This window comes from Oryzias latipes, chromosome 1 (genome assembly GCF_053564925.1).
Source record: "Oryzias latipes strain Hd-rR chromosome 1, Olatipes_Hd-rR_3.1".
Taxonomy (NCBI): domain Eukaryota; kingdom Metazoa; phylum Chordata; class Actinopteri; order Beloniformes; family Adrianichthyidae; genus Oryzias; species Oryzias latipes.
In genome coordinates this window covers 35,620,949-35,634,451 of record NC_136237.1, presented here as the reverse complement: position 1 = coordinate 35,634,451, position 13,503 = coordinate 35,620,949, and the positions used below count along the sequence as shown (strand labels likewise).

The 13,503-nt window shown below is 42.9% G+C and overlaps 1 protein-coding gene across 1 annotated transcript in view; it reads left to right on the top strand.

Moving 5' to 3' along the window:
• Positions 1-13,503, top strand: part of LOC101170984 (sodium/potassium/calcium exchanger 3) — a 56,483-nt gene that overhangs the window by 8,429 nt on the left and 34,551 nt on the right. The window lies entirely within an intron of this gene.

The window sequence follows — 13,503 nt, the reverse complement described above, 5'->3', positions numbered from 1 at the left end:
ATCAGTGAGATGGTTCGATAAGAACGGCTTAGTGCCTTTTAAAAGCCTCTGATCAACCACCTGTAATTGACTTTCCACCTTTAAAGCTTCTGCTGCTTCGGCAGCGCCCGCCGTCGCCCTCGCCACGTTCTCCATCGCCTGGCGCAGTCAACCGATGCGCAGGAAGGTGACATTACTGCAGATACCTGCTGTTGAACGTGGTCCTTATGTGTGTCATTACTGCGCCGCCGCAGGTTCACAGCTGCGATCTAAAAACGGAGCTAAGGTCAAAGTTCATCCCGTTCTCCTCCCCTGCTGGTTATGCAGGAGTTGCTCCTTTCTCCTCTGGCTGCTAAATTTAAAAAGCGCACACCTCGAAGGGTTTAGCCCTCCGCCCCCTCCAGAGGACAGAGAGGCTAAATAACCTCTACGTTCTCAAACTCCTGTCCCACTTCACTGAATTCTTCTCTAAGACTCTTAAAACTGACAAAAAGTACAGAAGAGTTTTTTTGTAAATGAATCTGTTCTTGTTACAGTTGAGTTCACACTGGTGCAGAGTTCATTTGATCTGCTCCAGAGTTCGTTTCCTCTGAAGGTTTGGTTCATTTGGCTGCTGTGAAAGCTCATCTGAACTCCGGTTCAGATGGAACCAGACGACTCAGGTCTGATGAGCCTCAATTCACTTGCAAGTGAACCCTGGTGTGAACGCAAACAACAGCAAACCACAAAAAGTGAACAAACACAGCATAGAGAGTGTGGTTAAAAAGGCTAAAACAAGTTTAGTCTAGTCAAAAAAAGATCACGTTTTTTATTTATATTACAATTTTAGGGTCATCTTTATAATAGTGTTCTCCTGCTATACTGCAGTTCACCTTTCTCGTTCTCGCTGTTTCACAGATTTTCTTCAATTTCGCATGCTTGTTTTTTATATTACAGCTCACCTTTGCATCCTTGTCAATCAATCTCCTCTGTAGAGAATGTGTTCATCAAATCAGATCTTTTGGTTTCATTCTATAAAGTTAACTTTAAAAGTGTGAAAATGTTCAGAAAACTGTATAAAGTGTGTGGTGAGGAGTTTTACAGCCTGTAACATCTATAAGAATTGTAAAAAATAATCCCTACTTTACAGATTTCACTTATTGCAGGTTATTTTAGAACGTAACTCAATCCAATCAGTGACATAGACGCATGGTTGCAGTCCAAACACTGAAGTAACTAACCAGAATTAACACAAAAATAGCGATAACTATTTAAAAATGGAGCATAGTGACTTACTGACCAGGACTTTTGCCCCGAAGGTCGCTGGTTTGAGTCCCAGGCCCATCAGAAACAAACTCGGGTGTAACCAGTTCATCTTTATACTTGTGATAAAAGTCAAAGTGGAGAAGTGTTGTTGTAAAAATGCTCCAGGTAGAGCAACCACAGGTGTTCCAACATGTAAAAACTACGTGTGAACAGGACGTCCTTGAAAAAGAGAGTCTGCTCTCAATGGATTTCCCAGCAAAAATAAAGGAAAAAACTTGAGGAAACAATCGGTTGAAACATGCACGACCCATAAACCCCACTGGTTTGTCCCTGGCTTTAACACGCGTCAGGGTTGAAGGGTTTCCCGGCTTTGTGGAGGGCTTTAGTTTCGCTCTTCTTGGCAGAATACAGTCCCCCCCCCACCCACCCATATTTGCGGGGGTTAGGGACCAAAGACACCCGCGAAGCTGCCAAATCCGGCAATATGGGGAACCATCCCACACCCGGAATGTCCGTCACCGACCCTTAGACATCAAAAACACTTCTGAAATATTTCTGATGGTTTATAAAACATTTATTAAAGACCTTTGGACCATCTCTCAACATGAAGAGTTAAATAGATTTTATTTAGAGCAATAGACTGTACCGTAGTGTCCTTTATAACCCACATTAGGAGTGTCTCTCTGTGCCTTAAAACCAGGAGTCTGTGATTCCTTCATCATCAGTTAAGTGAGAGACAGAATCTTCTTCCAGATGAGGCCAGTTTCATCCATCCAACTGCTGCAGATGATAATTATTCTCCGTGATTATCTTCTTCAGCACATCAGGATATTACGTCAGTCAGCTGATGCCATTTCTCCGTATAGGGGCACAAACTTCGGTTGTAGCGATTCAGGATGTGAATAGCTCTGAAAAACGTCTTTGCAGCTGAGAAGGAAGCCGACGGGCCGGCGTGCTCTTCATCTCTGCCCCACCCCCACCCCCACCCCCACCCCGCAGCACATGATGAGTTTTCATGATGAACCGGAGGAGTCACGGGAACCCTGTAGTTTGAACCCCGACACATTTGTGTTGGTGTTTAAGGTCGTTGCTGTTTAAAGGGAGGATTCGGTGTTCTCTTTTTTACTTTTTATTGGCCAATTTGTTTCTTTAACGTGCTTATTTTAGTGTTTGTGTCAGCGTGGTGTGGTCGGTCGTCTGATTTGAAATTTAGGGAAGGATCGGAAAGTTTCTTCACTTCTGTTGCGTTTAAAGGCCTGTTCACACCGGGACGAATTTCGCCGGCGATTTTCGCCGACGTTTAACGCCTCGTGACTAAACAAAGGGCACCAACGAGAGTGTGCACACCGACGCGAAAAAACGCCACGCGTTAAAGCGTCAAAAAAAAAAAAAACGCCTCGGGTTCGTTTTTTTTTTTCGACGCGTCGTGTCGAAATCTACTCGACCAATGAGAATGGCGCTTTTGCTCACGTGTCTGGAGCTTCTGAAGTTACAGTAAAACACAACTTGGGGGCGCTCAAACACAAAACTGCCTTGCTGAGCACACATACCAGCGAAGAAGATAGACGCCAAGTAGCGTCTACACAGCCGCGAAGCAATAATGACGGACATTCTAAAACATCCCCGAACCAAGCACCAGTTGGAGCTACTGGTGCTTGAAATATTCATGTTTTCTTTGTTTGATTCTGACAAGCGTGTAAATACTTGCTCTCTTCTTCTGAGTGAAAAGCGACTTTAAGAAGCGTAAAGTTGCGCAGCGCCACCTTGTGTACAGGAGTATTTCTGTTTTACATTAAGCGCCATCTAATGTCAGGGAATGAAATTGCATGTTCACTCCACTCATCGTCAGCGAAAATCGCCTGGGTGTGAACACAAAAAACGTGGCGAAAAACGCTGGCGAATAACGCCTGGCGAATATTCGTCCCGGTGTGTACGGGCCTTAAGATTGAAAGCAGGAGGGTTCAGTCCTGACATTCTAACTTTCTCAAGCGTCTTTGAGGAAAATGTCAGTGAATACCAAGAGGACAGAGTTTTATTATCTGTTCATTAATAGACTTCTGGCGACATCAGGGTTTTGACGGATCGGCATCACGTCATGTACACATCGGGGCTGATTGATGGAGAAGCATCTGGGTGGAGTTCTCCTGAAATCAGAGGCCCACTGACCAAGACATGACACAAGGAGGAAGAGGAGATGCTCCTCGTTCTCTTCCTCTCAGCCATCAAAACCTTTTTTGATTAAAATTGTGAAGCTCCCGTTGTGTCTATTGATTTCCAACACTTCTTCATCACCTCCTCCTCTCATTTATCTCTTTGTTCGTCAGCCAGCAGCCGGTAGTAATGCTTTCAGGCTCCTCGCCGACTCTGATTATTTACTTTGTTCTTCTGCAGGCTTACAAATAACTCCAAATGGTTTCCTGCTGGGTGTTTGTGAGTCCCCGAGTACGATGACTTTTCTGCCATCTGTTACCAACAAGCCCATGAATTTGGTTTAAAAAATAGTAAAAAGGTCTAAAGAAACTTGCAAGCTGCCTTCGCTGTTGCCGGTAATCCTAACCGCTGCTGAAGCTGCCGTTGGACCTTTGCATTGAGAACAGAGACGTTTTCCAAAGCACACACTGCAAAAGAGGACGAAGGGTCAAAATTTGGTTCTTAAATAACAACTTTCATGAGCGTGATGGTTCATAGCAACCATAGAGTTTTTAAAACGTCTTGGTGAGTTACATATTTGTAGCAGTTTTTAAGTTTCTATGTCAAAGGGATTTATTTCTCATTTTCATTAGCAACCCATTGACCCTAAGCTCTGTTTAGGGGTCATCTGGAGGTTTGACCCTTCAGCGTACCCCGCAGCTTTGGTGGGGGCACCCCACTTTGGTTTGGAAAGACTTCTGGATAGTGGAGTCATTGGTCCACTTGGAAGTAGTTTTTTTTTCTTCCTGGAACAGGATTTGTGTGATTTGTTGTTGTTTATTATAATACTCGTAACCCTTGTGCTATCCTAGGCACTTTAACGTTGGGAGTTGGGTCATCTAGACCCACTAGACAGTGCCCTGAACCTTTTTTCTTCAATGATTTGTGATCTTCACTGGAGTCCATGGATTCCATGAAATCTTTCCACCTTTATCCACCTTTGTCATGGTAGGGAGAACACGTCAATGTAAGGGGGGTCATCTAAGATAGCACAAGGGTTAAAAGCTCAAAAGTTTGATTTTGCGTGATGTGGGCCCTGAAGACCTGTAGGAGATGCTGATTTAACTCACAACAGTGTAATTAGAATTGATTTGATTGATTATGTAGGAAAATGAACAAAGACGTTAGAAGATAATGCCATCTTCTCGACAGAAATATAATTTCTCACGTTACATTCTAGTACGTTTACGACAGAAAGCCTTGCTGAAGCGCTCACACATCCTGTGTACCATTTTATGAAGTGGATGAAGGTTTTCACTCCTCCTGGTGACGTTGTCAAATGGAGTCGTGTGAAGAAGCATCCTCCTGGATAACATCTTGATGAATAGAACTGACTCCACTCAGTATTTTTGGCAAACTGAAGAGCAAGATAATCGGCTCCAAAGCTCCACTTGTAAGGAATTGTGTTTTAATGTCGGTGTCACAGTAGAAACATTGTTTCGTAAAGTTCAGCTGTGGCTTTGACAGTTTTCCAGAATGTAAGTTTCTTTTTTTGCTTTTATAACTCTGTCAGCTGCAGAATAAATGAACACAAGTCATGAAGAATATCATCCTGACTTTACCCTCCATTCTGAACACGGTGGGTTTGTAAACAGCCAACCATAGGCCACAACAATGAATTTGTTATCGTCTCTTGAAGTGGAGCTTCTTGTCAACACTCCCACACACTTGTTCTCCTGCGTCTGTCATCCACACATTCAGCCGTGTTTGCAGCACATTTGCCAGCTCAGCGGCGCCCGTCGACCCCGCTGAGCTGCTCGCCGTGCGCAAACGTTGGCTGTGAGATGCGTCTGGGTTCCCCCCCTCACACGTGTCCGCCCTCTCCGGGGGTCTTTCCCTGGGGGCTGTCCTCCTCCGCCTCTCCGCTCAGCCTCCTTGCAGCGCAGCGATCAGGACTTAATCAGGGCTTCCCTGCTTGAGGAGGAGGAGTGGTGCGTAAGGCGAAAACTTTCAGAGCGGTATTGATTCATGTGGGGGCGACGGCCATGGGGGTGCGCTTCACGTGGGAATCCTCGCATAGCACGGCTGATAAATTAATGGGAGGGACCGCCCCGGAACAGCCCACACTCATGGTATGTTAAACTCAGATCCAGTCTTCCAGTTTATACTATTGGCTCTCAGCAGGCCGCCGCCCCGCCGCCGCTGCCTTTACGAGTCAGCCGGACTCCCCCTGAAGAACATCACGACCACAGTCCCTCTCCATCCATGTGACACATCACAAACTAGAAATCCTATCAGTTTCTGCAGATTTGCAGCTCCGAAAAGCCTCATTTTCATCAGAAATGAGATAATTGGGGAAAAGTATCTCCGAGAATCTGACTTCACCGTGGTTAATGTATGGAAACTCCAGGACAGTCAGATTATCCTGTGGATTAAGGAGGGATCAACGGAGAATTGTTAAAGACCATGTTATTGGATGACAAATTGTCACCAGGGTTATGTAAGTGATACATGTACATTTAACTGTTGGAAAGGTTCACTTAAGCAGCTTTTTTCTTTTACATTTTAGAAAGAAATAGTCCCTAAAAGGCTTCAAGGTCCTTATGGAGCCTACGTATTTACTATACTATTACTGTAAAGGTAATTTAAGCTTTTTGTGAGAGAAAAAAGTTGAATTCTTTTATCATTTTCGCTTTAAACTCACTTTATTTTGCAAAGTAAACATTTACTCGTTTTTAAAGATTTCTTTATATTTGGCAAACATGAAACAAAAAGCATGAAAAGCAATAAAAAAGTAGTTCTGTGTTCTGATTTATTTTTACTTTATCCAGCTAATTCAGCACTGAAAGAGTTTCTTTTCTTTTTTTCATTTTTAGAATCAACTAGCGTTGCCTAGCATTTAGCTTGTAGCATTCTGCAGTTTCTGTTTAGCATTATTCTGGATTAATATTGTTTTTAGTATTGTTGTTTTCTATAGAAAATGCTTTTTTATTTGAACCTATAGCGTTTAAATTTAACGTCTTTGAGATTTTATTTAGCATTTGTAGCTTTTTGCAGCCGGACTCCCTCTGAAGAAGATCAGATTATATATTATAATAGCTTTGCATTATGTCTATGATTTAATCATGGATTGATAAAAAATCAACAACTTTAGTCACTTTGTACTTTTTTCATAGAAATGTGCTTTTCGCTATTAATCTAAAGGATCCAGGATTTTTGACTCAGCTAGTATAGTTAGTTGGTTTGTCTGCAGATATTTTGGTTAAAATTTTGGGTGAAGTTTGTCATTTTTATTTTTTAAATTTTTTTTAACTTTGCGTTTGACACCAATTTTAGGATTAGAATTAGCATTTTTTGACATGTAACTGTTATTACATAGAGCATGTTAGAGAGCTTTTTCCTCCTTTATTTCTGTTTTCTTATTTTGTCTATGCTTGAATTTAGCACATTATTTTATGTTTTTTGTAGCACATTTTGGCATTTTTAACTATTTTAGTATTAGTGGTTTAGGAATTTTATCTTTGTTTTGCCTTACTTGGCCTCTTTTTTGACTTCTACAGCTCTTCTTCATCTTTCAGCTTTCTACATAGTGGAAGCATTTTAGCGTTGAGCATTTTTACCCATTTCAGATGAGATAACCCTGCAGCAGCACTGGTTGGGCTCTAAATACGGAGAATTCCCATCTGCTGTTGCCCTGACATGACAGTCAAGCCCATAATCTCTTTCTCTGGAGGAGTAAACATCTAAAAGTTTCTGCAAAGTGGTTTTAGCGTGACTAAAACTTTCAATTATCCCGTTTTGGTGAAGCGGGAGAGTCTTTTGGAGGATTAAAAACTGCTGCGGTGGAAGTTTAACCTCCAGATCAGCAGAATCATCTGTTCTTGTTAACACAGAAGCTCCGTGCTCGGGGGAATAAGACCGATCCATCACAGCAATTAGGCGAGGAGAGTCCTCTACATCAGCTGCTGCTGCTGCTGCCGCTGCTCTGCACGTCCCACCTCGTGACTCCTCTGTACTTGCTGTACAACATCAATCCAGGGTTATGCTTGGTTTATGGCACAGCGCTCTCCGGCTTCCCTATCTTCCTGCACATATGGAGAGAACGCTTCCCAGTTTTCCTCTTGAACTGTGAACTTCAGCTGGTTTGCCGGGAGCAAAAGTGGCTCAACTCCCCGTTTAAAGATTCATCTTTCTGTGAGCGAGGTTCAGACGTGTTCCTGAGATGTTCCAACATCCTGCTTTGCTGCTGCATTCCCTCAGAGAGCGTGTACGCTCAGGCACGTGAAAACGTGATGCATGTTCACTGACTTCCCTTTCAGGAGGACTGCCGTCGTTTGTAGCTCTGTTAAAGACCCACTCCTATGAAAATCCTGTTTTTGGTGTTTTTAACTTGTGGCATTTTTCTGATAAAGGGCATACATAAGGTAAAGTATTTTTTTGTTCAAATTGTGAGGAGCAGATGAAAAGATGCTGTTTGAAAATACGCTGGACGGGCCACAAGCTCCCTGCTCTGCTCCATTCCGTTGCATCCACTTGTAGACAAGTAGATCCGTGTACGTCTTCGATTTCCTCCTCTGAGCTGGAATCTGGGTCAGAACCGGACGGCTGGACAGCTCCTTTATTGCTGCAATATGAGGCTGTAAGCCAGCAGGAGAGAGTGTAAACACAGAGTTCTCATCAAAGGGGAGGGGAATGGGGGACTGGGTTGCACCATGCCAATGGTCCCTCCAACAACTCGGAAGCTAATTTCAAATGAATTCCTGCCGATCTGCAGAAACTATGTCCTAGAAAACAACACAGGTTTTTGGGCTTTGACTGAAAATGGAGTCATCACAATTCAAAGACCACTGGAAATACTTTGAAAATAGCTTTAAAAATGAGCGCAGTGGGACTTTAAAAAGCTGACAGATAAACTGCTGCCTTAATTTCTGTTTAATTCATTGTTAAACTAACCGATGACACCTAAAAGAAGGAACAATGGGCTCCTGCCATGTTCCAGGATGGGGGGGGGGTCACACCAGACTGTACGCTATGGAACAGCAAAATCCCATCCTTCATCATTTATTCATTATTTAAAAACCACTCTCCAAAAACTGATAAAGACTCTGGATGAAGCCGTCCAGGGGAAGAAAAAAGGGGGGAAAATAAGCTAATTTTAACGAATTTTGTGTTCATGAAAAGACCAAATATACCCAGGACAGCGGCGTGGTGCAGTATTAACCCTGTGAATGCTCGGATGATTGAACAAATCAATCATCTGAGTTCATTTACATGGTTTCATGTAGAACTATTGTTCTTACACGTGATCTCTGAGCTTTTAGGTTCTTTTAGTTTGAAGAGAAAAAAAAGTGTTAATTGATTTATAGTTGTTTGCAGATGTTATTGCCTTTTCATTTCATTTTAAATCGTGGCACAATTTTAACTTTAAATGACAGGAGATTAAATCTGCATGAAGCTCCGATATTTATGGGCCCTTTATTTTGAAATTGTCCCATCTAATGCCATCTCAGAAGAAACCACAAAGGGGGAATCGAATATGAACTCATACAGTCCGATTTATTTTTGTATGTTTTTATGTTTTTTTAGTCATGAACTAAGTTTAGTCCAACAGACCCGACTTAATTTCATGTTTTTTTAAACAAAGTCAGTAGAAGTACAAATAAAAAGAAAAGAAAAGCAAGCAATAATCTAAAATACGGCCTGAGGTTAATATTACTGATCAGTTGCTGGCGTTGCCACATTAAAACCAAAACAATCTGATCTGAGATCACTAAAGTGTGGTTCTTCTTCTCCTTATAGTAAATCCTCCCAACGTTTCATGGATCTAAAGAGAACGTCGTGACAGAAGTTACTTTCATAAGTCGAGGTCTGCGTTCTGCATGCAGTTGGAGGCAGTCATGATTACATCAAACGCTTGCTGCTGAGATGAAGGCGATCCGTTTGCATGGCTGCAGATCTCACTGTCTTCCCGATCAGCTTTGGAGGTGGCCGTTATCATCAAAGCCTCCAGCTGCTCGGCGTCTTCGTTTGAAGAGTTTATCCTTAGAAAACGGCAAAACATTCTCAGCCACAAAGAACATCAAACACCTCATCAAACCAACCCTTAACCCTCGCCACGCCACAAAAAAAATCTGCTTTACTCTGAAAATAACACGAGACTTTGCTTCTTTACCGCCCTTTCTACAAACATAAGGCTTTCTGTGACCATGACGACCAAAACTTTTATTCCTTTTTTATCTTAAATTAAATTCTACCTTTGACTGAGCCATAATGTTCCTTCTGATCAAAGCTACATTCATGTCATTTCAGTCGATCATGCTAAAGCTTTGGAGGGAGCGGGCTTTGGTTGCTAAGGTCATTTTTTGAATTACTTTAACGCAGGAACCTGAGAATTGGCACTCATCTTAATCCTCCCCAGGAATGAAAAAAAGTGTGTTGTTGTTATGGACGATCACCTTCAAATGTCCCAATAAATGTTTGAATGGGACTTTAACAGTATCTTAAAGGGGTATTTGTAAAATGGAAAAGACCTTAAAGATTGTTCTGTTCCCACTCCGTTTTTGGAATTGACACACGTTTAGACATTGGTTGTTCCACGTGTTCATTTTAAGTGACCAACAAAGAACAACTCATAAATGCATAAACACATCTAGACATTTACATGAACTCGTTTAAACTTTAGTCACACAGGTCTCCATACCCGTGCTGCATGTTTTTCGGGTTTCCGGGCCCGTGGAGGGCCGTAGAGAGCAGTGGCCACATTTAAAGCGAGCACAGGTGTGTCTTGCAGTTCTCTTGAAATAGAACGTACAGCTGTTGAGCAGGAAATATTTGCAAGGATCATTTAAGTTACACACACTTGTGACACACGGGTGATGTTGTTGTATGGTGTCCTCTGCAGTGATACTCAAGAGCCTGAAGGATGCCAACACAAACTACGCTTTCAATGTCTTCTTCTTTCTCTTTCGGCTTTTCCCATCAGGGGTCGCCACAGCGAATCATCCTTTTCCACCTCACTCTGTCATGGACATCTTCTACCCTAACATTAGCCAACTTCATGTCCTCTGTTAAGACATCCATGTATCTCCTCTTTGGCCGTCCTCTTGCCCTCCTGCCAGGCAGCTCCATCTCCAACATCCTTCTACCAATATATCCACTATCCCTCCTCTGAACATGTCCAAACCATCTCAGTCTGGCTTCTCTGACTTTGTCGCTAACACAGGCAACATGAGCCGTCCCTCTGATGTACTCGTTCCTTATCCTGTCTAACCTGGTCACTCCTAAGGAGAACCTCAACATCTTCATCTCCGCTACCTCCATCTCAGCCTCTTGTCTCTGTCTCACTGCTACCGTCTCTAACCCATAGAGCAGAGCTGGTCTCACCACTGTCTTGTACACCTTTCCTTTGAGTCTTGCTGACACTCTTCTGTCACACAACACTCCTGACACTTTCCTCCACCCACTCCAACCTGCCTGCACTCGCCTCTTCACCTCTTTTCCACACTCCCCATCACACTGAACTGTTGACCCCAAGTACTTAAACTCCTGCACCTTCTTCACCTCAGCCCCCTGTAACCTAACGCTTCTACCTTGATCCCTCTCGTTCAGACACATGTATTCTGTCTTACTACGACTGACCTTCATGCCTCTTCTTTCCAGAGCAAACCTCCACCTCTCTAGCTCTTCCTCCACCTGCTCTCTACTCTCACTGCAAATTACAATGTCATCCGCAAACATCATTGTCCTGGGAGATTCCTGTCTTACCTCGTCTGTCAGCCTGTCCATCAGCATAGAAACCAAAAAGGACTCAAAGCTGATCCTTGGTGTAGTCCCACCTCCACCTTGAACTCCTCTGTCTGACCTACAGCACATCTCACCACCGTCATACTTCAAATCAAATCAAATCAAACTTTATTTATAAAATAGCGCTTCTCATGCACTTTGTGCAGCTCGAAGCGCTTTAAAACTAAAAACAGTAAACACACAACATTACAATAAAAACCCCAACCCACCCTTCACCCTTCCCACTTCCCTCCATTAAACCACATGACCCATGGCTCCCACGTACAATGAATTATGACTATGTAACTGTAAAATAAATAAATAAATAAACAAACAAACAAACAAACAAGTATGGCTTGGCTCTGCTGTGAGGAAACAGTATCTGGGAATCCTTTCATACCAGGAGCCAGCCCGGCCAACGGAACATCGCCACAGTGCCCACCCAGACCGGGACAACACCGGGGTCCCCCTCACAGCCATAAAGCTGTAAAATTAGACCCCAGCCGCCCCAGCAAGGGCAACAACTGCAGCAACAACCGCTGACCAAGCCGGCAAGCCCTGGAGGAAAAGATCCCCTCAAGAAACACTGGGGCTAAAATCATAAGATGCTAAAATTAAAAACATAAAAAAAAAAAAAAAAAAAAAAGAAAAAACATAAAATTGAGAATAAGATGCATAAAATTAAAATAAATACATAAAATAGCCTATACTAAAACTAATAGAATAAATTAGCAGTTAAAATCAACTAAAAGCTAAATTAAAAAGGTGAGTCTTGAGCCTCTTCTTAAAAACCTCTACAGTCTCTGCAGCCCTGAGGCTCTCCGGAAGGCCGTTCCACAGGCGAGGACCATAATGGCAGAACGAAGCCTCACCATAAGTTTTGGTCCTCACCTTGGGAACAACTAAGAGGCCAGCACCGGAGGACCTCAGTGTCCGCGAGGGCTCATATTTTAAAAGAATATCATTTAAATAAGAAGGCCCAAGACCATAAAAACATTTATAAACCATTAAAAGAATTTTAAAATCAATCCTGAAACGCACATACATGTCCTGAACTACTCTGACATACTTCTCTGCCACTCCAGACGACCTCATACAGTACCACGGCTCCTCCCTCGGCACCCTGTCATACGCCTTCTCTAAATCTACGAACACACAATGCAGCTCCTTCTGACCATCTCTGTACTTTTCCATCAACATTCTCAAAGCAAAAATGGCATCAGTGGTGCTCTTACGGGGCATGAAACCATACTGCTGCTCACAAATCTCCACCTTCTTCCTAAGCCTGGCTTCCACTACTCTTTCCCACAGCTTCATTGTGTGGCTCATCAACTTTATTCCTCTATAGTTGCTGCAGTTCTGCGTGTCACCCTTGTTCTTAAAGATCGGGACCAGGACGCTTCTCCTCCATTCCTCAGGCATCTTCTCACTCTCTAAAATCCTATTGAACAACCTCGTTAGAAATTCCACTGCTGTCTCTCCTAAGCACTTCCATACCTCCACAGGTAGGTCATCAGGACCAACGGCCTTTCCGCTCTTCATCCTTTTCAGAGCCTTCCTAACCTCATCCTTTCCAATCTCTGCTACTTCCTGCTCCACAACAACCACATCTTCCTCCCTTCTTTCCCTGTCATTTTCCACATTCATCAGCTCCTCAAAATACTCCTTCCATCTTTTCTGTACACTCTCCTGGGTTGTTAGCACCTTTCCATCTCTGTCCTTAATCACCCTTATCTGTTGCACGTCCTTCCCATCTCTGTCTCTCTGTCTGGCTAGCCTGTACAAGTCCTTTTCTCCTTCCTTTGTGTCTAACGCTTTCAATGTCTCATTTCCTGAATTATAATAGTCAGGCTGCACACTTATCATGTGTACATACTAGACCTGCACAATAAATCGCAAATGTATCGATATCAAGCTGTGCAATACGCTTATCGCAAAAGACGGCGAAAATTGCGATAAATGGTAACTTTAAATGTGCTAAAACAATCTTATGGCAGCTTGAAGCATTTAACGAATCAAATTTAACCATTTAACCCTTGTGCTATCTTTGATGACCCCACCCTTACATTGACGTGTTCTCCCTACCAAGACAAAGGTGGATAAAGGAGGAAAGATTTCATGTAATTCATGGACATCAGTGAGGTTCACAAATCATTAAAGAAAAAAGGTTCAGCGCACTGTCTAGTGGGTCTAGATGACCCAACTCCCAACATTAAAGTGCCTAGAATAGCAAGAGAGTTACACATTTGACCAATCAGATGGACGCCTTCACATTGTTGACCAATGGAGCCCTTTTATGTTGGATGTTTGCCTCCTATAGACGAGGGTCATTTAGAGTATCATTTTTAAAGGGAAATTATGTTTTTG